Source organism: Mirounga angustirostris, unplaced genomic scaffold, assembly GCF_029215605.1.
Source record: "Mirounga angustirostris isolate CCGP_5_RB_7025 unplaced genomic scaffold, mMirAng1.0.hap1 SCAF_15, whole genome shotgun sequence".
Lineage (NCBI taxonomy): Eukaryota > Metazoa > Chordata > Mammalia > Carnivora > Phocidae > Mirounga > Mirounga angustirostris.
Window position 1 is genome coordinate 1,538,793 of NW_026991723.1, and position 24,764 is coordinate 1,563,556.

The 24,764-nt window shown below is 45.6% G+C and overlaps 1 protein-coding gene across 12 annotated transcripts in view; it reads left to right on the plus strand.

The window, feature by feature from the left end:
- Positions 1–2,805: 2,805 nt before the first annotated feature.
- PTPDC1 (protein tyrosine phosphatase domain containing 1) overlaps positions 2,806–24,764 on the plus strand; it is a 75,784-nt gene continuing 53,825 nt past the window's right edge. For all 12 annotated transcript variants that reach the window (XR_010407825.1, XM_064579833.1, XM_064579834.1 and 9 more), the window contains exons 1-2: positions 2,806–2,927; positions 17,193–17,304. The gene's annotated coding sequence lies outside the window, so the exon portion shown is untranslated. The remainder of the gene's footprint in view (positions 2,928–17,192; positions 17,305–24,764) is intronic.

Consider the following 24,764-nt stretch of genomic DNA (forward strand, 5'->3'; position numbering starts at 1 on the left):
GTGGCCAAAGTGAACTGGCCTGCACGGTTTCCATTCCGTTCTCCTGGCTGCAGCTGTGGAAACTACACTTCCCACATCCTCTCGAAGCTATGTTCTCGGTGTAAATTAGGATTATGGGATTTAGAGGAGAAGTGAGCCTGGGGCACAGCTGCTGGCTGTCTTAGACTCATAACCCAGTGCAGGTCTCTCAAGGTAGAAGTTCTCCTGGGCAGTTAGTTATGTTTCCTTCTGGGTGGGAGGCTGCAAGGGTTTTAAGCCCTTAAAAATTTACAAACCTAAAGAAGTCCTGTGTAATATAAATAACACAGTAACCATGTTTCCACTGGGGAAACTTGTTTTTCTGTTGAAACCCTGGGGAAGGTTGTCCCATGAACATAGAATGAGGGTGAAATTGGATGGGGTGTTTGCACATATTGCTCAAAAATTTTTTTTGGTGGAACATCCCATCCAAATTGTCATAGAGAAATGATGTCTATGTAGTCCAGACTTTCCTTAACAGTGCTGATTTAAAATACTAAGTATTTAATTTTGGGTTAGAAAATAAGATCAAAGTAAGTACAGAGTACATCTTTCTAAGGACTAAAATACAGTTTTCATATCCAGTTGTGAGGTGTGAAATGAAGTAATGAGACTGCAGGTTACTGAGTGGGCTGAGGAAACATCCCACACTGTACCTCTATCCTCTGTGGTGCTTTCCACCCCATTTTGTACACTTTTCATGAACCCATAAGGCAACCCCCTCACCTTCTCTCCAGGGGGGATGTTTCAACCCTCAACTCCCCATCCCGATACTTCCCCTCTCACTCCTGGTAGATGATCCAACTGGCTTAGCTTGAGTCAAGTGCCCATCCATTTGCTGGGGGAGCAGAGGGTATCTAAATTAAGAAAGCCACCAAGGGGGCGCCTGGGTGGCTCAGTCGTTAAGCGTCTGCCTTCGGCTCAGGTCATAATTCCAGGTCCTGGGATCGAGCCCCGCATCGGGCTCCCTGCTCCGCGGGAAGCCTGCTTCTCCCTCTCCCACTCCCCCTGCTTGTGTTCCCTCTCTCGCTGTGTCTCTCTCTGTCAAATAAATACATAAAATCTTAAAAAAAAAAAAAAAAAGCCACCAAGACTGCGCACAAGGTAAAGTCAGCAAGGCAAACCCCTTCGCATCCATGACCCGTCACGACAGGGCCACCATCTGACTCTTCAGGATGCTCTTCTAGTCCTCTCTTCATACCCAGCAGTCACATATGTGACACCCTTTTGCCCACATACTTTTGTACTATCATTCCCTACACTTAGCTTGTCCCCTCCTGTGCGTTTTCAAGACCCCCATTCAGTTATCACCTCTTGAGACCTTCTCTGACAACTCCCTCCTTCCTTGTCCCGCCTCCCCTCCCCTCCCCTCCTGTCATCCCCTCCAGGATGGATGCGTTCCCACACCACCCAGGGTTATCCTGATGAGTTCAGGTTCTCTGTGCTCCTGTCTTTCTCCGCATAGACTGTGGGCTCCCTACAGGCTGGGCAATGTCTAATTTACCCCACTAATTTCCAATGCTTAATGCAGCAACAAGTATTCGAGAGCCATTCAAACCAGTCCTGTTGCTTATTAATAAACCCTAGTATGGGTACTCTCCCTTGGACAGTGCTGAGAAAAAGCAAGTCCAACCTTCTCAACTCTCAGACTCTGTTTGTCAAAGACAGTTCCTTTCACAACGTCACTATATTGTTTTGACATAACGATATTTTTACACTGGTATGTGAGGCCTGCTTCCTGAGCTACAGCAGTGGCCTTGTCCTCATCTTGGTGTTCTTGTCGACTCTAGAGCAGGGTGGCCCTCGTTGATTAGCACAGAAAATTACAGTCCTTCACCCGTGTGCTTGGGAGGCTGCACAGCAGCTCATACCAGGTCACCTGGTAGACCTCAAAGCCCTCTGCGTTCTGGTGTGCCGCCAGGTATCTGCACCGCGGGGCCCTGATGCCTACGTCGCAGGGTCGTCGAGAATTCAACAGGAAAAGACACGGAAGCACCTAGCGCAGGATCAGCCACAGAGCATGTACTCGCCCAGTACGTGGCTCCGCACACCCGGGACGAGGGCTTGTTTGCACTGCGCTGTGTGATACAGGACCACTTGCAAGGGTTTAACCATCAGCAAGCAAGCCGCCAACAGCACTGGACGCAGCGGACCGCTTCTTGTCTATGGGCGCGCACCCTTCCCTTCTTCTTGGGCAGGAGAGTTCCCTGAGGACAGAAACGTGCTCAGACCGCATTGCCCAGCTCGGTAAGTTGCTACGTCTGTAAAATGTGGGGGAGGCTGCCGGGTGGGGCTTCCGGAAGGCCGGAGCGCCCCGATCGTCCTGCCCCGGTTTGCGGCGGGACGCCCAGCCGGGAGCACCGAGCGGACAGAGCCTGGGTCCCTGGGGTCCACCCTTCCTTCAGGACGGCGAGAGGAGGCCTGCGACCACGCCCGGGACGGTGCCTGCAGTCCGGGGGCTCTGTGACATGCTCCCGCGTGCTGGGGCAGCAGTGCGGGGCCGACGGCCGGGCCCCAGGACTGCCACCCGCGCCGGGGTCCTCGGGCACGCCGCTGGCGTGTGCGATGTGATGGCCCGAGGGCGGGGCCCGGCCCGAACTGCGGGCCCTGTCCGCCCTTCTTCCCGCCGCCGACCCGCGAGCCGGGCCGGCCGCCGCGCTGCCGCCCGCTGGGAACGCGCGCGGAGCCGCCGGCCGCCCCCCGAGCCGCCTCGGGCTGCCATTGGCTGGCGAGCGTCACGTGCGGCGGCGCGCGGCAGCGACTGGCTCGGGGCGGGGCGGGGCGGGGGCGGGGCGGCGGGCGCGGCCCGGAGCGGCCCTCAGGCCTCGCGCCGGCCGCGGCCGAGGTGGGCGCCGGCGGTTGCGGGGCGCGCGGCGAGTGCGGCTGCGGGAGCGTGCTCTTCGTGCGCGGTGAGTGCGGCCGGGCGGGCAGGGCGGGCCGCCGGGCCTGGGGGGTCTCCAGAGAGGCGGAGGTCGGCGCTCTGTCGCCCGAGCCCCGATCCCGACGCGTCGGCTGCGGGTGGAAAGCGCGTGAGGAGCGTGGGGGCCGGGCGGGGGCGGGCGAGGGTCGTTCCGCCGCCTGCGCCCGGGAAGCTGAGGCCAGGATGGACGCCCGAACCCGCCGTCTGCGGTCCCGGGGCCCCCTGCGCTCGACCCCGTCGCCCGCCCCTGGTGCGGGGTCCCCTGGTGCCTGGGCCCTCAGGTGCGGGGGCCTCCGGGTGCGGGTGTCCCCAGGTGCGGGGGCCCCCGGGTGCAGGGACCCTCAGGTGCGGGTGTCCCCAGGTGCGGGGGCCTCCGGGTGCGGGTGTCACCGGGTGCGGGGGCCCCCTGGTGCGGGGGTCCCCGGGTGCGTGGACCCTCAGGTGCGGGGGCCTCCGGGTGCGGGTGTCCCCAATGCGGGGACCCCGAGGTGCGGGTGTCCCCAGGTGCGGGGGCCCCCAGGTGCGGGGACCCTCAGGTGCGGGTGTCCCCAGGTGCGGGTGTCCCCAGGTGCGGGGGCCCCCAGGTGCGGGGACCCTCAGGTGCGGGTGTCCCCAGGTGCGGGGACCCTCAGGTGCGGGGGCCTCCGGGTGCGGGTGTCCCCAGGTGCGGGGACCCCCAGGTGCGGGTGTCCCCAGGTGCGGGGACCCTCAGGTGCGGGTGTCCCCAGGTGCGGGGACCCTCAGGTGCGGGGGCCCCCAGGTGCGGGTGTCCCCAGGTGCGGGGGCCCCCGGGTGCGGGAACCCTCAGGTGCGGGGGTCCCCAGGTGCGGGGACCCTCAGGTGCGGGGGCCTCCGGGTGCGGGTGTCCCCAGGTGCGGGGGCCCCCAGGTGCGGGGACCCTCAGGTGCGGGGACCCCCAGGTGCGGGGACCCTCAGGTGCGGGTGTCCCCAGGTGCGGGGGCCCCCGGGTGCAGGGACCCTCAGGTGCGGGTGTCCCCAGGTGCGGGGGCCTCCGGGTGCGGGTGTCACCGGGTGCGGGGGCCCCCTGGTGCGGGGGTCCCCGGGTGCGTGGACCCTCAGGTGCGGGGGCCTCCGGGTGCGGGTGTCCCCAATGCGGGGACCCCGAGGTGCGGGTGTCCCCAGGTGCGGGGGCCCCCAGGTGCGGAGACCCTCAGGTGCGGGTGTCCCCAGGTGCGGGTGTCCCCGGGTGCGGGTGTCCCCAGGTGCGGGGGCCTCCGGGTGCGGGTGTCCCCAGGTGCGGGGGTCCCCAGGTGCGGGGACCCTCAGGTGCGGGGGCCTCCGGGTGCGGGTGTCACCAGGTGCAGGGGCCCCCAGGTGCGGGGGTCCCCAGGTGCGGGGACCCTCAGGTGCGGGGGCCTCCGGGTGCGGGTGTCCCCAGGTGCGGGGACCCTCAGGTGCGGGGGCCCCCAGGTGCGGGGGCCCCCAGGTGCGGGAACCCTCAGGTGCGGGTGTCCCCAGGTGCGTGTGTCCCCAGGTGCGGGGGCCTCCGGGTGCGGGGGTCCCCAAGTGCGGGGGTCCCCAGGTGCGGGGACCCTTAGGTGCGGGGGCCTCCGGGTGCGGGTGTCACCAGGTGCGGGGGCCCCCAGGTGCGGGGGTCCCCAGGTGCGGGGACCCGCAGGTGCGGGGGCCCCCAGGTGCGGGTGTCCCCAGGTGCGGGGACCCTCAGGTGCGGGTGTCCCCGGGTGCGGGTGTCCCCAGGTGCGGGGGCCTCCGGCTGCGGGTGTCCCCAGGTGCGGGGGCCTCCGGGTGCGGGTGTCCCCAGGTGCGGGGGCCCCCAGGTGCGGGTGTCCCCAGGTGCGGGGACCCTCATGTGCCGGGGCCTCCGGGTGCGGGTGTCCCCAGGTGCGGGGACCCTCAGGTGCGGGGGGCCCCCAGGTGCGGGTGTCCCCAGGTGCGGGGGCCCCCAGGTGCGGGTGTCCCCAGGTGCGGGGGCCCCCAGGTGCGGGTGTCCCCAGGTGCGGGGACCCTCAGGTGCAGGGGCCCCCAGGTGCGGGTGTCTCCAGGTGCGGGGACCCCCAGGTGCGGGGGCCCCCAGGTGCGGGTGTCCCCAGGTGTGGGGACCCTCAGGTGCGGGTGTCCCCAGGTGCGGGGACCCTCAGGTGCGGGTGTCCCCGGGTGCGGGTGTCCCCAGGTGCGGGGGCCTCCGGGTGCGGGTGTCCCCAGGTGCGGGGGCCCCCAGGTGCGGGTGTCCTCAGATGCGGGGACCCTCAGGTGCGGGGGCCTCCGGGTGCGGGTGTCCCCGGGTGCGGGGACCCTCAGGTGCGGGGGGCCCCCAGGTGCGGGTGTCCCCAGGTGCGGGGGCCCCCAGGTGCGGGTGTCCCCAGGTGCGGGGACCCTCAGGTGCAGGGGCCTCCAGGTGCGGGGACCCCGAGGTGCGGGTGTCCCCAGGAGCGGGGACCCCCAGGTGTGGGGGCCCCCAGGTGCGGGTGTCCCCAGGTGCGGGGACCCTCAGGTGCGGGTGTCCCCAGGTGCGGGGACCCTCAGGTGCGGGTGTCCCCAGGTGCGGGGACCCTCAGGTGCGGGGGCCCCCAGGTGCGGGTGTCCCCAGGTGCGGGGGCCCCCAGGTGCGGGTGTCCTCAAGTGCGGGAGCCCACAGCTGCAGGTGCCCCGGCCGGGGTCCCGGGCCCGTGCTCAGGGGCTGCACCCTCTCCCCTGGCCTGGCAGGGATACTGCTGCTGGCCCTGCGGGGCTCCCGAGTGGGCGGGCTTGGTCTGGGAAAGCGCTCACAGGGTTGCTCTCCTCCTCCCTTCCCTTCTGTCTGTGTAGCGCTTCCTTCCTTGCTCCTCTGTCCCTCATAAAAAGTCCAGGTTCAGGGCAGTTCTTCTCAAGTTAATATTAGACTTAAGCACGCGGTGGAAGAGGGTCTAGGAACCACAGTTCACCCCGAGGCCGCCAGTCTGGCACAGTTATCTGCACACCCCGCTCACTCTACCGTAACGAACAGCCTTCCTGCTGAAAACTGGAAATTATCCTGAGGACAAACCCTAAATTACTGTTCTCTTAAAGGCACATCTCATCCTTTTTGCAAATTAAAAATGCCTCAGAATCTGAAGATTTTCTTTGGCTTTAAAATTAGCAGTACAGTAGGTGTGAAAATGTGCACAATGGGATGCTTCTTTTCTAGTGACTTTATCTGTGCTTTCTCACATCACTTCAGCCCTCCCAATTGATACATTTAATTATTTAGTTTACTCACCTTTTTTTTTTTTTAAGATTTTATTTATTTATTTGAGACAGAGAGAATGAGAAAGAGAGCACATGAGAGGGGGGAGGGTCCGAGGGAGAAGCAGACTCCCTGCCGAGCAGGGAGCCCGATGCGGGACTCGATCCAGGGACTCCAGGATCATGACCTGAGCCGAAGGCAGTCGCTTAACCAACTGAGCCACCCAGGCGCCCCGTTTACTCACCTTTTCTAAAAAGTTCGTAAGTTGAATAATCAAAACATTTCTTTGCAAATATTAACTGTGTCATTTAATGCACTTAATGTGTTGTTACTGAAAAAAAAGATATACTTCTTTTCTGGTTCCTGTGGAGGCAGCATGGAGTAGAGGAAATAATGTGGGTTTTGGTTTAAGGACGAACTGGTATTCTAATCTCAATCCTGACACTTTCTTGACCTTGGGCCATGGACTTCCTGGCGAATTCTCACTTTGCTCATCTTGAAGATGGAGAGTGCCTCCAGGGTTTATCTGAGACAGTGGGTAGAAAACCCTTGGAGAGTACTAAGCACAACTGTTTTTCTACTGTCCTCTTTCTCCTTCACGTTTTTAGAGCAGATTTGTGAGTTCCAGTCCTGCTGTAATATTCAACGTCATTTCCATTTCCAAAAAAGATGCAATTTATTTTTGAGAATCTACTGTGTGAGGCATTAAAAAATCCATAAAAATAATAATAAGCCACCTTTTACATTTTTTTGAGAAATCTGAGGGCATGGACTATTTAACTCCTAATCATGCTTTCCTTTCTGTGACCAAAATACCCATTTGTTAAGTCAGTACATATATATGAATGCTTTTTAGTATTGGGCCTTATGTTAGGTGGAGGAGATATACCAGTGAGGAAGGAGGACAGGGTCCCTGATCTTACAGAAATTATATAGGAAAAAAAACAATAAGCATATAAAACAAGGTCATTACAGATTGTGATAAATGCTTCAACAATAAAACTATACAGTCTCCGAATGTTAACATGATGAGGAAATGTGTTCCTCACTGAGTTTAATTTGTAACAAAATAGTGGTTGGATAATTCTCTTAAACTCTTGGGTCTCAATTAAGCTTATTAAAAGTACCTTGTGTGGGATGCGTGGGTGGCTCAGATGGCTAAGCGTCTACCTTCGGCTCAGGTCATGATCTCAGGGTCCTGGGATCAAGCCCCACATTGGGCGGCTCAGAGGGGAGTCTGCTTCTCCCTTTCCCTCTGCCTCTCCCCTTGCTTGTGCTCTCTCTGTCTCTCTCTCTCTCTCAAATGAATAAATAATAATAAAAAAAATCTCTTAAATAGAATTAAATTACAATTAAAAAATATAAAAGTACTTTGTGTGTCAGAAAATAGGAAACTTCAGGAAAATAAATGAGCACAGTTGAAGATTTCGTAGGTCTGAAGTATTTTTACAGTTGATCTAAGAGATGTAACTTACGCTTGTTCCAAAATGTCAATGCTTTGATAGTTCTTTGGCTTGATTTCTAAGAAGTTATAATGTTATTCTTTCTTGGAAATCATTTCCTTTAATGGCAATTAGAATGGACAACTAGTTTGGTAGAAAATTGTGGCATGTGAGCAGGGGGAGGGGCAGAGGAAAAGGGAGAGAAGCAGAATCCCTGCTGAGCATGGAGGACCCCCACCACCGGCCCCGGGTGGGGGTTGTGTGTGTGTGGGGGGGGTTCTTTCTCACAAACCTGAGATCACAACCTGAGCCAAAACCAAGAGTCAGACGCTTAACCGACTGAGCCACCCACGCAGCCCTCCATGGTCCCCCAAAATTATTGATCCTTAAGCCCATGAGAATTTTTTTTTTTAACCAGGAATGTGGGCTGACCATTAAACAGGTGTCTGAGGGAACAACTAACCAGGGAACCTTAGACATAATGCATAAGTTACCTATTATGTTTCTGATTGATCAAACAGTGATCACTCTGATCACAGCAAATTGAACAAATTGGATTTTTAAGGAAAATGAATTTTGCAAGTGACTCGTTGCGATGATGAAAATTTGAAACTCCCTAACTACTTACACTTGCATGAAGAAAATAACAAAAATATTAGCAGGGTTTCCGCTTATTATTTTCTCAGTTTGTTATTAGTCACATTTTCTGGGCTATCTAGTTAAGTATTTGGACATGACTTTTTTGTCATGGTTTAAAACCTAACAATTGTCCCCTTGGGTAGTAAACCTTATGATTTTAGTCCATAACCTTTTGAGTGTCAGGTTCCACCCCAGGGCCATTGCCTCGCCTTATTCTAGCTGCTGTGAAAGAGCACTTCTGCTTCTTGTTCCCTCTGTGTGGGCGTGAACACAATCTGTCTCTGGTCAGACCTTCCTGTCTGGATGCTGTCCTGATTTTAGCATAGGAGCTGGCCACTGCAGGTGGAGATCAGCTGGGAGAAAGCTCACTTGTAGTTCCTTGAAACGAAAGCACGCTTTCTTGGTCTTGTAGCCATTTCTATTTGCTGCAGTCCAAGCAGTACCATCTCTTCTCCTGCACCATTGACCTAGTAATTTGTGCGTTCAGCCCTTCAAAAGAAAAGTTGTTTCACCCTATATATGAACTTAGGACTTGATTTCATCAAAAATTTTTGAGCACCTGTGTACTATGTGCCAGGCATCGTAACGCTTTAAATGGGTCTATTAGTAGTAGATTCAGGGGTAAATTCTTGTATGTTTAAGAAGGGCCACGTGATCTTAGCTCCTCATGGAAACATGTTCTCATTTAGAATCATGCCTTTGCAAAGTCAATCCTGATGCATTACCTTTATAGTTTATAAAGGCTAAATCAACTCTAGGCAGAAAAGCGTCTAGAGCGTTTACATGTTCTCCATTTTACTATAGTCAAATTAAAATTTTAAAAAGTCTTCTGTTTTAGGAATTAAATTGCTCAGTAGTTTAGTGTTGTGACGTGTTTTTATTTTATTCTATTCCCAATACGGTTTTACAAGAAGTTTGCATATAATATACAAATTTTTTTTTAAATAACGTATTTTCCTTTAAAGGTAATATGTACTTAGTGTCAAATTTAGAAAGTATTGATAATCAGAAAATAAAATACATCTATAATATTTTGATACATATTCTTCTAATCTTTTGTCTATGTACATATTTTACTTATATATTTCTTTTATAAAAATCAGATCATACTATGCATTCTATTTTATAGATTGTATTTTTTTCTAGTATTATATGGTAAATAAATATACTTTTTGCTCACATGATTCCGATTCTTTTTAAGCAGGTGTTTTATTGCTAGAATAGGGACCAGAGAATCCATTTATTAAATTGCTTTAAAGGATAAATTTAGAACCCCAAATCACCAATCCAGGAACAAACTACAGTTCTTTGTTCCTTTCCTTCCCTAACTCTAGCCCCTAGCCTTAATGCATGTCTCCCCCCACCCACACCATCTGCACCGCAGGGGCTCTGTCTGGGAGCCTCTGAAGGAAGGTTACCCAAGCAGGAACACACGTAGGTTCTCTTCAGACCTTGTCAGCCAGTCCTTCAGAATTTTTATCTTTTACTTTATTTGCTGGAGGCAGAGCATGAAGAGTAGACTCGGGAGGATTTGGGGTCAATATGGGAAAGTAAAATCACATGCTGGAATTTTTTTCTCAGAATTGCAGGGAAAGGGGAGGTAGCTGACTAAAAATATGTTTAGAGTTGAGTAGTAAATATTCAAGTTTAAAATTTTTGTGTCCCAAAGAAAACGGCCCAGTTTTTAAATTCCACTTAGCCTTTTGTATATTAGCTCAGACTTTGTAGCAGTTTTGTTGTGTCTACCACTGATGTGCAAATATATTTGATTATTAAATTATGGCTGTTTTGAAATATACGATATTTTTGTCTTCATCCCCAATGAGAAATTATATATAAATGACTCAGGCCACAGATTAAATTTATAATAAATATTAACAACGGTAGGAATGTATTTTAACATGTAGCATGAAAGTAAATACCTAAAAAAGTACATAATAGTAACCAGTACAACTGTAGCATCTTTTGGAAATAGAAATGTCATTCCTATAAAAGTAAAACATTACTAAATACAAACATTCAGAGAGTACTGATAAGCCAGAAAGAAAAGAAAACGTAACAGTTCTACCACTGTTAACGTTCTGTTAGTTTGCTCTGCCGTTGTTAATCTACAGTGGGTTTATTCATAATGGTTGTATGAAAGGACAGCTCTTCGGTGCGTGCTTTACCCTCTTTATTTGCAGCGAGCATGTATCTGTTGTATATTATCTATTCTGAACCTGTTCCGTTAATGAATGGACTTATTAAGGTCAAAACCTTTGATCCACTCAGTTTGTAAACCACAGCAGATTTTGACTTTGGATATCTTCAGACATCTGGCTCCTCATGTATCTTTAGGGAAAGGTATGAGTGAACAAACTTTTTAAGTTTGTGTTAGTCATTTGAGTAATAACTGAGCAATAGCAAAATAAATAAGTACTAATGGAAAATACAGGAATATATAAGGGGAAAAAAGTCAGCCATATGTATGTCTCCTGCCAGCATTTAGTCTCTTTCAGGTCCTTTTTCTCTGCCCGATTATTCATACATACTATGTATACAACTTTTGTGTTTGACTTTCTTTAATAGAAATGTTTTACCATTTCAAGTCAATTTTTAACATTTTAATATGTTCCAGAAATGATGTACTGTCACTCCCACTGGCCCCTGTCCTCCCCAACGCCAGCTTCTGCAGGCGGTGCTCCTGCTAGCCACCACCTGCCTGACCTGGGTCCTTTGTAGGGCTCACTGTCATCATGGCTGTCGTTCCTTGAACACTTCTCGGGCTTCTTGCTTTATGTCAGCAGCTACCCGAACAAACTCGCCTTCACCGTGTCCGTGAACATTGTCATCACGCTGTTCTCTCCTTCTCTCCCCTGTAGCCGAGCTTGTTTCCCCTGCCCCCAGCTGACTGATCTCCACATTCCCTCCATAAGGCTGTTTTGCAGAGGTAGCATGCATCCAACTTAGCCAACGTGTACTAATTTTGTCAGTGTAAAGCTGTACAGAATCAACTGTTTTCTTTCCTTTGAGCAAAAGCTCATTGAAAGCAGAGATGAGAAGCAGGAGCACAGGGGAGGCTTTTTTCTTCTCTCAGTGATTAATTGGGTTTCCTGGTGCACATTGGAAAAGCATTCTCATTTAGGTAATTTTCTTCTCTTCCATCTGATGCAACAATTTGATGTTTCCAAACAGGGAAACAATGCTAATTATGTGTGGATTTTTAAAGTGTGAATGCCCTTAGTGGTATAAAGTTCTAGCAAGTGATCATGGAATAATTATGCTTTTTAGTGCCATCCAGCGTCTTGTTTTCTAATTGCCTGTCACTTGGATCAGTGGTAGACTCTTTGAGTCAAACTATAAAATTCCCCATGTTCATGTAGACAGAAATTAAACTGAACTCTTTTTCTTTTCTTTTTTTTTTAGTTTTTATTTATTTTTGAGAGAGAGAGAATGACAGAGAGAGAGAGAGAATGAGAGGGGTGAGGGTCAGAGGGAGAAGCAGACTCCCTGCTAAGCAGGGAGCCCAATGTGGGACTCGATCCCGGGACTCCAGGATCATGACCTGAGCTGAAGGCAGTCGCTTAACCAACTCAGCCACCCAGGCGCCTGAACTCTTTTTCTTAATGTTAAATTTTAGACTTTTAAATTCTATATACTTTAAAAAAAACTAACTTCTCTAGTTGATTATAACAATATAGAATGGAAATAATATCCTTTTGTCGCATAAGTGGTGAAATTTATTGGTGTCAACAGAGTGAGTCCTGGTACACTGGGCATTTGGGGAAGAGATCTTAACATACACTAATCACTCATTTTGTGCCAGACGCTGAGCCCAAGTCAGCCTGTTACAGCGTCTGGCCTTCATCCTAAGCTGCCCCTCAGGCCATGCAGTTCAGGAACTGTTTTATTTATTCTCATATTCCCCCATGTCCCTATAGTTGTTGGTACCTAGTAGGGGCTCAAATATTTATTATATTGCATCGGATTGTTGTTCATGCGAATCCCGAAGCATCCTGGCCTCTTCCCTCTAAAACATACTCCAGTTTGTTCCTTTTATGTTTCTGGTATACTCTGCCCTCCTGCTTTGAAAAAAACATACCTGCACAATGACACAATTTTATATTGTGGAGCATATCAAAGGTTTCTGTTACTAGATAATAGCTGAAAACTGCACTCTATTTTGTTGCTCAGATTGTTCCAGCTTTTGCCATTGGGAGCTCTTTCATTTGGTTTCTGTATCTCCTTGACATATTCCCAGCAGTTTGTGTTTTGAGCACTTCCCTGCTTTTTGGTCCTACAGGATGCTCCACACTCATCTGGTTATATTCCCTCTTTCCAGCCCTAAAATCAGCCATTTCAGTAAGGGTCTCCAGATCCTTTTACTGGAGAGTGGTATGAAAACCCAGGATTTGCTCTGATGTGCTCATTGCTGTTAGGTCCTGTCAGTGAGCAGAGCGAGGAAATAAATGTGTGTGTATTTATTTACCTGTTTATGCATACATCTCTATTATTTTTACTTTTACTCATCAGTTTCTGTATTAAGCTAAACAGGAGTTCCCACTGATGTCTCAGACTCTAATTCAGAACCCCATGGTTCGTTCTAGCCCTTTCCCCTTTACTTACCTGTTATCTGTAACCTTCCACTCCCAGTGTGAGAAACTTGGCTTCTGCCATTCACTATGTTTTTACTTATTTTTTCAGTCCCAGTATATGTGTACAGAACTATCAAAATCATTAACTAGCACCTCCATGAGAAACAGAATTTCCAATTATAGTGGGAGTGTACAGTTCCTTTTGTTTCGTCTTTCATTTTCCACTCAAACTTACTCAGGTCACTTTCTCCCATCCTCCCCATGAGTTTAGGTCATACATTTGTAATACAGTTAAGTTCTTTTTTTAAAGATTTATTCATTTATTTGAGAGAGAGAGCATATGCACATGTGAGCAGGGGAAGGGCAGAGAGAGACAATCTGAAGCAGGCTCCATGCTGCATATGGAGCCTGACTCGGGCTCAATCCCATGACCCTGAGATTGACCTGAGCGGAAATCAAGAGTTGGACACTTCATTGAGCCACCCAAGTGTCCCATAATACAATTAAATTCTTTTGTCATAGTCTGCATCCCCCTTCTCTCCACTCCCCAGTTGATTTTTTAACTTGCATTTTAAAATATTGCATTAAGGTTTATTCTCTGTACTATAAAATAGTTCTAGGGGTTTTGACAAATGGATAACGTCACGTATCCCTCACTGTAGCTGCCTTCTGAACGCCGTACCGTGCTCCACTGATTCCCACCAGCAGGGAAAGAGGGTTCCTGTTGCTCTCCACCCACACGAGCACTTGATATTGCTAGGTTTTCTTGTGTTTTTGGTTTTTTTGCTATTCTAATAGATGTATAATGGTATATCATTGTGGTTTTAACTAGCGTCCCTATACTGAGCATCGTTTCATATGCTTATTTTCATTTGTAGATCTGTAGTGAGGTATCTGTTCAGATCTTTTGCCCATTTTTTTTTTTTGTTTCAGTAGAAACTAAAAAATATAATAACAAGGTTTTATTTTTAATTTCAAAGTAAAGCTCAAACAATACGGAAGTGTATAAAGGGAATAAAATAAGACAGACACTCCCTTTTTTGCTCCAAATGTAAATCTTTTAAAACTGATGTTACAGATTGACCCATGTGCTGCCAGTTTCCTTCTATGCTTCTAATGCATAAATGCATTTTTCTATCATTCTGAAAATTCTTACAGATAAATGTAACTAGACTAAAATTATCACTCTGCAACTTGCTTTTATTTTTTAACTTATCACTGTATTATAGTCAATTTTCCAGCTCAGTACATGTAAACCTAACTTGGTGGAAACATAACTGATTTGCATTCCATGAGATATATATGCTAGAATTGGCTCAACCATTTCTTACTCAAAAGTATTCAAATTAATACCAATTTCTTTTCTACAAGAAAAATACTACAGCAACCACAATTTATACACACTGTTGGCCTTTTCATTTTTTTTCTTAAATAAAAATACAATATGTAGATATCTATAATATCTCTAATTACCCAATCAATGTATGAGCAGGAAAGAGTAGTAGTCAGTCCTCCTGCGAACATTAAATCATTTTCTGTCCTGGAACCTGTCTTCCTGCCACCGTGCTCTCCCTCCCACTCCTGCCCTCTCCCCTCACCCCCTCTCTCTCTCATTTCGCCAATTTAAAAAAATTGAGTTGTCTTCTTATTATTCAGCCTTAAAAGTTCTTGGCATAGGGGCGCCTGGGTTAAGCGTCTGCCTTCGGCTCAGGTCATGATCCCGGGGTCCTGGGATCGAACCCCGCGTCGGGCTCCCTGCTCAGTGGAGAGTCTGCTTCTCCCTCTCCCTCTGCCTGCCTCTCTGCCTACTTGTGCTCTCTCTCTCTCTGTGTCAAATAAATAAATAAAACCTTAAAAAAAAAAAAAGTTCTTGGCATATGCTCGGTGCATGTCCTTTATCAGACGTGGGGTTTGCAGATATTTTCTCCCAGTCTGCCTTTGGCTCAGGTTGAATCCAGCAAGTTGACTATATAAAAAGGGCATTACATCCTCATCCTCTTCACAGTGGCTTTCACAGAGTTCAAGGTTTTCATTTTAATTAAATCCAACTTAAGTTTCTTATTTCATAAATTTGCTTTTGCTTTGTACTTAAAACTCATCACCAAACCCAAGACCATGCAGATTTCCCCCGGTGTTTTCTTCTAGAAATTTCATAGTGTCTGCATTTTACATGTAGGTCAGTGACCCATTTTGAGTTACTATTTGTGGGAGGTTCAGTTTCTTGCATATGTACTTCCAATGTCTGGCACCGCTTGAAAGGTTGTTCTTTCTCTACTGAGTTGTCTTTGTACCTTTGTCAAAAATTGTGTTTTTGTGGGTCTGTTTCCAAGCTCTGTTATGTACCATTGATGGATGTCCTTTTGCCCCTCTCTGGTCATTACTGTAGCTTTATAGAAAGTCTTGAAATCAGGTAGTATGAATCCTCCAACTTAGGTCTCCTATTCTAGAATTGAATTGGCTGTTCCAATACCTTTACTTGTTCATATAAATGTTAGAATAAGCTTAAGTATGTTTCCAAAAAGCTGGCTGAGATTTCAATAGGAATTGCAGTAAGCTAAGGGAGAATTGACATCTTTACTATATGGAGTCTTCCAATTCAAGAACACCGATCCTGTACATATTTTGTTACCTCTATACCTAAGAACTTCATTTTGGGGGATGCTATTATACATGTGTTGTTTTTTAAAATTCATATTCCAAGTATTCATTGCTGGTATAAAAGAAAACAGTTGACTTTTATATCTTGATTATGTACCTTTCAACTTTGCTATATTCACTTACTATGTACAGGAATTATTTGATAGATCTTTGGGGTTTTCTGCATAGACAGTTGTTTGTGAATAAAGACAGTTTTATTTCTTTTTATCCAATTGTGTACCTTTTATGTATTTTCCTTGTCTGATTATACTAGCTAGGACTTCTAGTATAAGTTGAATTAGAAGTGTTGAGAGAGGACATCCTTGCCTCATGCCTGATCTTAGGGAGAAAACTTAACACCTCACTATTTAGTATGATGTTAGCTGTGATTTTTGAAAAGTCTTAATAGGTTAAGGAAGTTCCCTTCTAAGTTTTTTGAGAGTTTTTTTTTCATGAATGGATGTTGAACTTTCTGCTGCATATATTAATATAATCCTATTTTAAAATTTTTATTATTATTATTTTTAAAGGTTTTGTTTATTTATTTGACAGAGAGCAGGAGAGAGAGCGAGAGAGAGCACAAGCAGGGGGAGCAGCAGAGAAGGGGGGAGGCAGGCTCCCCACTGAGCAGGGATCCCAGCGCAGGGCTCTATCGCAGGTCCCCAGGATCATGACCTGAGCTGAAGACAGACACTTAACTGATTGAGCCACCCAGGCACCCCAATCCTTTTTCTCATTTAGTCCATTAATATGATAAATTACACTGATTGATTTACAGATGTTGAATCAGTCTTGCATTGTTGGAATGAACCCCATGTGATCATGATGTATTGCCCTTTTTATATAGTCAACTTGCTGGATTCAACCTGAGCCAAAGGCAGACACTTAACCAACTGAGCCACCCAGGTGCCCCTTATTTCCCCCTTTTAATCAATCAAGATCTTTCCCCAAAGGCGTCGCTGGTCCCGGGTCAGGTTTTCTGTATTTAGTGGTTTTGTCCCTCGGTGCCAAGGAAGGACTTCTCGGGTTGTCCTGTCCCAAGTCAGAGGGAAGGTGCCTAGCAGTTGGAAAGCACTTAAGGCCACAGTTGAGTAACAAGGAAGGTGAGGAGGGAGAAACTCTCAGGTACTTTCCATCTAAAGTCTCTGTCTTCTCAAGGTTGTAAGTGTGGGAAATCATCTTGAAGCATGAGCTAGAATCATTGGGCACATCGTTTTTGCAAAAGTTCGACAGGCAATAAAATGCAAAACTTGGGGCGCCTGGATGGCTCAGTTGGTGGAACGCCCAACTTGTGATCTCAGGACCTGATACCAGGTTTGTGAATTCGTCTCAGGACCTGATCTCAGGTTTGTGAGTTCAAGCCCCATGTTGTGCATGGAGCCTACTTAAAAAAAAAAAAAATGCAAAATTTAAAGATAATTATACACAACAGAAAAAGTAATACGACAATTCCAAATTATATTATGGTCTCTACAAATGTTGCCAATTGAGATTTCGTGATGCCGTCAGTGAGCGTGACTAACTCTGAGGACTGAGGATGGTGTGCACCGTGCAAGTGTTGTTAATACCCGCCCAACAGTGCAGATTTGTCGAAGCACCTGACCGGTGAAACGGGTTCCCCGATCGCTGTGAAGTTGGAGAGGGGTCCCCAGGTAGGGATCCTCTTTCTCACAGAATTTTAGCCACAGAAGAAGCAGTGGCCTGTCTACAAGGGAAAGCTTCGGTCCAATGACAAACATACAGACCGCGACTAAAATGTGTTTCTATCCCCGAGATAGGGAAGCTGCAGGAGATCCATCTGCCAAACTGGAGTGGCCCTGCAGGCAGTCCAGAGTCTGGGAGCCGTGCAGTTTTCCCCGGACTGTGCTTTGAACAGGTGGGACAAGCAAGGTAAGCGCTTTCTGTGGCCCTGTTACCTTTCCCCCACCAATACTGGTTCGTGAATGCCGTCACTCTGTCAGGAGACCAACAGTTTAAAGCAAGTACAGTGGTAAGTACTGGGAATTCTGGAACTTCTGTGGGCAGATTGTTATTTGGTCCAAACCAGAGTTCCCTCTTTTTATCAAACCAACAATTATTAGATTTCCAATGCTCTTTTTCCTTTTCAGGGGCCAGTTTTTGGGGTCTGTGGTCAATTTTTCCAAATATCATTTGGGAGAACGTCCCTTTGGACCGGACAGGGGTCTGGCTGTTGGCCTCCTTGGCAGCAGCATTTGGGGCAGAAATGTCAGTGAGGTGATTTCCTTTGGCCTCCGGGGAGTCGCATCCGGAATACCCAGGAAACTTGGTAATGGCCTGAGCAGCCACAACAGTGTGACATGTAATGAATTTTGAACACAGGAGCCGTTTTTCATTTTATCTTCGTCGGAGGTAAACCTCGCTGTTTCCGTAATATTCCAAAGTCACGAGCTACTGGAAGCTGTACCAGCCATCTGTATAAATGTCTGCGGTTTTCCCTTTGGCCAGAATACAAGGATGGTTAGAGGGGAGCCCGTGACTGTTTCTGCAGGGGCCTTAACTAAGAGGCAGGGGCAGGAATGGCTGTGAGGCAAGGGGGATATACCTGAGCCATATTCAGGGTCTGGTTGTTGGCCGTAATGCCCTACTGGCTGATGATGGTCCCCGGTGGGGCAAGCACTCCAAGGGCATTCCCTTCCCTCTCACAGACAAAGAGGAGAAAGGGAAGTGGATAGTTAAGATGTCCAGAGCAGGGGCCTTATTAGGCTTTTCCTTAAAGTCCCAAAAGCTCTGTCATCCTGATCTTTCCAAATAATAGGGTCAGGTTTGTTGATTTTCGGTAAAGCATATAGAGGTTGAGCCGTAAGAGAGAGTTTGGGATCCAATTTCGACAGTAGTCAGCTAGTCCAAGAAAACCTCGTCATTGGTGCTTAGTTTTAGGTTTAGGGATGTTCGGGATGCCTTGAAGTCTCCCTGGATCCAAATCTAGTCCTGGTTCCGAGATCAGGGGCCCTAAGTATGGAACCTGAGTTTGAACAACCTGCAATTTTTCTTTGGAGATTTTATGTCCCTTTAAGGGCAAAAGTTTTAACAGATGAACATTGCCTTCCTGTGAAGAGGTCTGAGAAGAGGAGCAGAAGAGCAGATGATCCACATATTGGAACAAAGTAGAGCCTGCAGAAAACCTTCTGTTGTCTGAATCCTCTTTTAAGGTTTGTGAGAAGTAAGAAGGACCCTGAGAAATCCTGGGGCATGACTGTCCAGATGGATTTTAATTCTTCCCAAGGGAAAGCAAAAAGATTTTGGCTATCCTTATCTACTAGAATACTGAAAATGCACTGCATAGGTCAGTTACAGTGAAGAATTTGGTTTCAGTGGGGTTGGGTGTCAGTATGTATGGGGTTAGAACAGCAGGGTGCTGAGGGATAGCAGTGGTATTTATTGCTCGGGATCCTGGACAACCCTTCATCCTCAGCCACTGAGTGTTCTCACAGGTAAACTAGAGATATTACAGGGACTAGTGCAGGAGATAATGAGGCCCTGAACCTTGTAATCTTCTATTATGGACTTGATAACTTGAAGGGCTGCTTTATTTATTTATTTATGCGGCATTAGTTCTGGGGAGAGATTTGGAAGGATCTGTTTGAATCTTGAAGGGAGGTGCTCCATGGACACTGCCAGTATCTGTTGGAAATGTTGCCCATAAGGAGGATGGCAGCTGATCTAATGGGGACAAATGATTAGTGTCTTTGGAATTAGTTCCAGTTAGCTCAGAGATGGAGCAAAGAAAAGATGTTGAAGGGCCATTTGATTTAACTTCATATAAATGGAGTTACCCGTATGTACTCTTTTCTGTCTGCCTTATTTTTTTTAGTAATTTATTTCATCTTATCTTGCTTTTGCAACTTTGTCAAAAATCAATCGTCCTGCGGGTGTGGGTATATTTTCAGACCTTTTTTTTTGTGCCATTGCTCCATTTATCTGGCTTTAAGCTCCTACTTCACTGTTTTTATTACTGCTCTTCGAAATTAAGTAGTGTTAGATAGACAACTCTTTCTTCTTTTTCAATTGTGTTTTGGCTACAGGGGAGCCTTTGCATTTCCATATGCTTCATAATTGGCTTTCAGTTTCTACAAAAAACCTTATGGGATTTTGGTTGAGATTGTGATGGCTCTGTTGGTCATTAGGGGGAGAATTGGTATCTTAACTAGTCTTCTGAACTATGAATGCGGTAGATCTTGACCCCCCCCTCCTTTTTAGGTCCTCTTTAATTTTTCTTAGTAGTGTTTTATAGTTTTTGGTATACAACCTTTTTATCTCTTTTATCAGATATATCCCTAAATATTTCCTATTTTTCCATGCTATTGGAAATGTGTTTTTAATTTTAATTTTGTTATTTATCCTCATTATATAAGAATGTGATTAATTTTTATATATTGATATGTATACCATAGCCTTGCTAAATTGTCTTACTGTTTCTAATAAGTTTTTTTGTGGATTGAATCAGATGTTCTATATAGATAATATGTCATCCTTGAATAAACATAGTTTTACTTTTTCCTTTCTAGTATGAAAGTCTTTCCCTTCTTTTTCTTGCATTATTGCTCTGGCCTCCATACTGTGTTAAATAAAAGTGACAAGAGTGGATGTGCTTGTCTTGGGGGGAAATACGTTGAGTTGAACGAAATCTCAACATATCAAAAATTTGTGGGCCCTCTAAAGCAGTGCTGAGAGAAGGTGCAAGATTGGTTTAATATTCAAAAGTCATTCAGGGTATCCACTGCATCAACAGGTTGAAGAGACAACCTTTCTGCATCATATATGTATATCAGTTGATGCAGAAAAAGCATTTGACACAAACAGTGACGCATTATTAAAAACTCTCAGAAAATTAGGAGTAGAGGGAACTGACTCAACTTGAAAAAGAGCATTTTTAAACAGTTTATAGAAATAAAACTGTAATTCAAGCTTATAGAAATAAAATTGGGTTTATGTATCAATCTTGTATCTTGCCAACTTGCTGAACTTGCTTATCTGTTCTGTAGTTTTTTTAGTCGATTCCTTAGAACTTTCTAAATATAACATCCTATCTGCAAGTAGAAATAGTTTTACTTCTTCTTTTCCAATAAGGAAGCCTTTTATTTCTTTTTCTTACATTATTGCACTAACTGGAACCTCCATTACAAAGTTGAATAGATATGGTAAGAGTACATATCCTTGTCTTATTCATGATTTTAGGAGAAAGCCCTCCATCTTTCTGTAAATCATGATGTTAGTTGTGGATTTTTCATAGATGCCCTTTATCAGGTTGAGGATATTTCCTCCCTACTGCTAGTTTATTGAGTATTTTTACCTTGAGAGGATGTTGGATTTTCTCAAATGATTTTTCTATGTCTGTTGAGATGAATACGTGGTTTTTGTCTTTTATTATTGATATATTACATTGATCTTAATATTGATATATTACTTTGATTTTTGAATGTTAAACCAACCTTGCATTCCTGAGATAAATTCCACTTGCTCATGGTGTATATACTTTTCTATATGTTGTTGGATTCAGTTTGCTAACACTGAGGATTTTGCCTCCATATTTAAAAGAGATGTTGGTCAATAGTTTCTTTTCCTGTGATATCTTTCTCATTTTAGTATCAGTGTAATACTGTACTCACAAAATAAATTATGACATGTTCTCTCCTCTTCTGTTTTTTGAAAGAATTTGAAAAGGATTGGTGTTAATTCTTCTTCAGATGTTTGGTAGAACTCACCAGTGAAACTATCTGGGCTTGGCTTTTCTTTGTGTGAAGTTTTTGAAATAATTTAGTTTCTTTACTTGTAGATCTGTTCAGATTTTTCTATTTCTTCATGAAGGTATTCTTGGTAGTTTCTGTCTTCCTAGTAATTTATTTCATCTTATTATTTTTTGGCATACCTTTTTTCTTAGTATTTTCTTATAATCCTTTTTATTTCTTTTTTTTGAAGATTTTACTTATTTACTTGAGACAGAGAGAGATGCAGAGGGGGAGGGGCAGAGGGAGAAGCAGGCTCCCCGCCGAGCAGGGAGCCTGACGCGGGGCTGCGATCATGACCTGAGTCAAAATCAAGAGTCAGATGCTTAGCCAACTGAGCCACTCAGGCGCCCCTTTTCTCCTTTTTTAATACATGCACTCATAGCTATAAATTTCCCTTTTAAGCACTGGTGGAGCTGTACCCCATAAGTTTTGGTATTTTTTATGTTTGTTTTCATTCATCTCAAAGTATTTTATATTTTCATTGTATTTTCTTCTTTGACACATTGGTTGTTTAAGCATATGTTTAACTTTTATATAACTGTGACTTTCCCACATTCTTCTGTTGTTGACTTCTAATTTAATTTCATTGTGGTCAAAGAAGGTACTTTGTATGTTTTAATTCTTTTTAATTTATCGAGGTTTGTTTTATGACCTAGCATATGGTCTACTATGAAGACTGTTCTATGTGCTCTTGAGAAGAATGTGTCTTCTGCTCTTGTTTGACCTGAAGTGTTTTGTAGATGTCTGCTACAACTAGGCAGTTTGTAGTATTCTTTAAGTCTTCTGTTTCTTTGCTGATTTCTGCCTCATTTTCTATCCATTATTGAAAGTGGAATGTTTAAGTGTCCAACTATTTTTGTTGAATTGTGTATTTCTCTCTTCAGGTTTTCCGTTTCACTTTGTGTATTTTGGAGCTCTGTTCTTTTTCTTTTAAGATTTTATTTATTTGAGAGAGAGAGAGCACGAACAGGGGGAGGGGCAGAGGGAGAGGGAGAAACAGACTCCCTGTTGAGCAGGGAGCCCAACATGGGGCTCAATCCCAGGACCCCGGGATCATGACCCAAGCCAAAGGCAGATGCTTCACAAACTGAGCCACCCAGGTGCCCTGGGGTTCTGTTCTTAGGTACATGGATATTTAGTCATTATATCCTACTGATAAATTGATTTCTTACCATTGTAAAATGTCCTTATTTTGTCTCTAGTAACAATTTTTTTCTCACTGTATTCTATGCGGTATATAGCCATCTCGGCTCTATTTAGGTTACTGCTTACATGGTATGTATTTTTACATCTTTTTTTCTTTCAGCCTGTGTCATTGAATCTAAAGTGTGGTTTTGTAGACAGCATACACTTGGGTCATTTTTAAATTCTGATGGAATCCAATTTATGTTTTTCTTTATTTTATGCTTCTGGGTCCATTTTTTAAAGGCCTTTATTTTTTTCGAGAAGTTTTAAGTTTACAGCAAACTGGAGAGGAAGGGACAGAGATTTCCCATATATCCCCTGCCCACACACATGCATGGCATCCCCAGTTATCAACATCAGTCACCAGAATGGTTCATTTGTTACCAATGATGAACCTACATTGACACCTCATAATCAGCCAGACTGTTTACCTTAGAGTTCACTCTTAGTGTTCTATGGATTTGGACATTCTATAGATTTGGACAAATATATAATGACTTTATCCATCATTATAATACAAAGAGCATTTTCACTGCCCTGAAGATCTGTGCTCTGCCTATTAATCCCTCCCTCCTTCCCCCAGCCCCAGTAACCACTGATCTTTTTATTGCCTCTGTAGTTTTGCCTCTTCTGGGGTGTCTTATAGTTAAGTCATACATCATGTAGCCTTTTCAGATTGGCTTATTTTACTTAGTGATAGGCTTTTAAGATTTCTCTATGTCTTTTCATGGCTTGATAGTTCGTTTTTTTTTTAGTGCTGAATAATACTCTATTATTTGGATGTACCACAGTTTATCCATTCACCCATTGAAGATAATCGTAGTTGCTTCAAGTTTTATGAATAAAGCTGCTGTGAACTCTATGTGCAGGTTTTTGTGTGGACATAGTTTTCAACTCCTTTGGAAAAATACGAGTGCAATTGCTGGATTGTATAGTATGTTTAGTTTTATAAGAACCCACCAAACTGCCTTCCAAAGTGACTGTACCATTCTGCATTCCCACCAGCAATGTATGAGAATTCCTGTTGCTCCACATCCTCATCAGCCTTTGGCGTTGTCATTGCTCCACGTTTTTGCTATTCCAATACATGTAAAGTGGTATCTCAATGTTTTCATTTGCATTCTGATGACATAGTATGTGAACCATCTTTTCATATGCTTATTTTCCATCTGTATATCTTCTTTGGTGAGGTGTCTGTTAAGGTCTTTGGCCCATTTTTGTAATCAGGTTTTTTGTTCTCTTATTGTTGACTTTTAAGAGTTTTTTGTATATTTTGGATAATAAGTCGTCATCAGATGTGTCTTTTGCAAATATTTTCTCCCAGTCTCTGGCTTGTCTTCTCATTCTCTTGACTTTGTCTTCTGCAGAGCAGAATTTTCTAATCAGGTTCAGCTTATTACTTTCTTCACAGGTCGTGTCTTTGGTGTTATATCTAAACAGGCATCACTACACCCAGGGTCATCTAGGTTTTCTCCTGGGTTATCTTCTAGGAGATTTGCAGTTTTGCATTTTATGGTTAGGTCTGCCATCCATTTAAGTTAATTTTTGTGAAGAGTGTAAGGTCTGTGTCTAGTTTTTTTTTGTTTTGTTTTTTGTTTTTTTTGCGTGTGGACATCCAGTTGTTCCAACACCATTTGTTGAAGAGACTGCCTTTTTTTTAAAGGATTTATTTATTTATTTATTTTTTATTCATTCGAGACACAGAGATACAGAGAGAGAGATAGAGAGAGAGCATGAGCAGGGGGAGAAGCAGAGGGAGGGGGAGAAGGAGACTCCCCACCGAGCAGGGAGCCCGATGTGGGGCCCGATCCCAGGACCCTGGGATCATGACCTGAGCCGAAGGCAGAAGCCTAACCATCTGAGCCACCCAGGTGCCCCTGAAGAGATTGTCTTTGCTCCATTGTGTTGCCTTTGCTTCTTTGTCAAAGATAACTTGACTTTATTTATGCGGGCTTATTTCTGGGCTCTCTGTTCCATGAATCTATATTTTTATGCTTTGGCCAATTCTACACTGTCTTGATTACTGTAGCTTTCTAGTAAGTCTTGAAGTTGGGTAGTGTCAGTCCTCCAGCTTTGTTCTCCTTAAATATTGTGTTGGCTATTCTAGGTCTTTTCCCTCTCCATATAAATTTTAGAATCATTTTAATGAACTACCTGAAATTTCAAAAAAAATTTTAAATAATATGTCATAGAAATGTATTTAAATGTGAACATAATTATGTATCCACAATATTTACAAATATGTATCCACAGTACTTACTAAAAGGAATAGCTAATGAACATCTGTTGGTTAAGAATCCAAATTATGCCGTCCAAAATGGCGTGGTGTCTGGTGCTTGACCAAAAGGTGGCTACTGTGGGGAGTCTTTCTTCCTGCTGATACCACCTGCAAAGCAGTGACCTGATTCCAGGTGATCG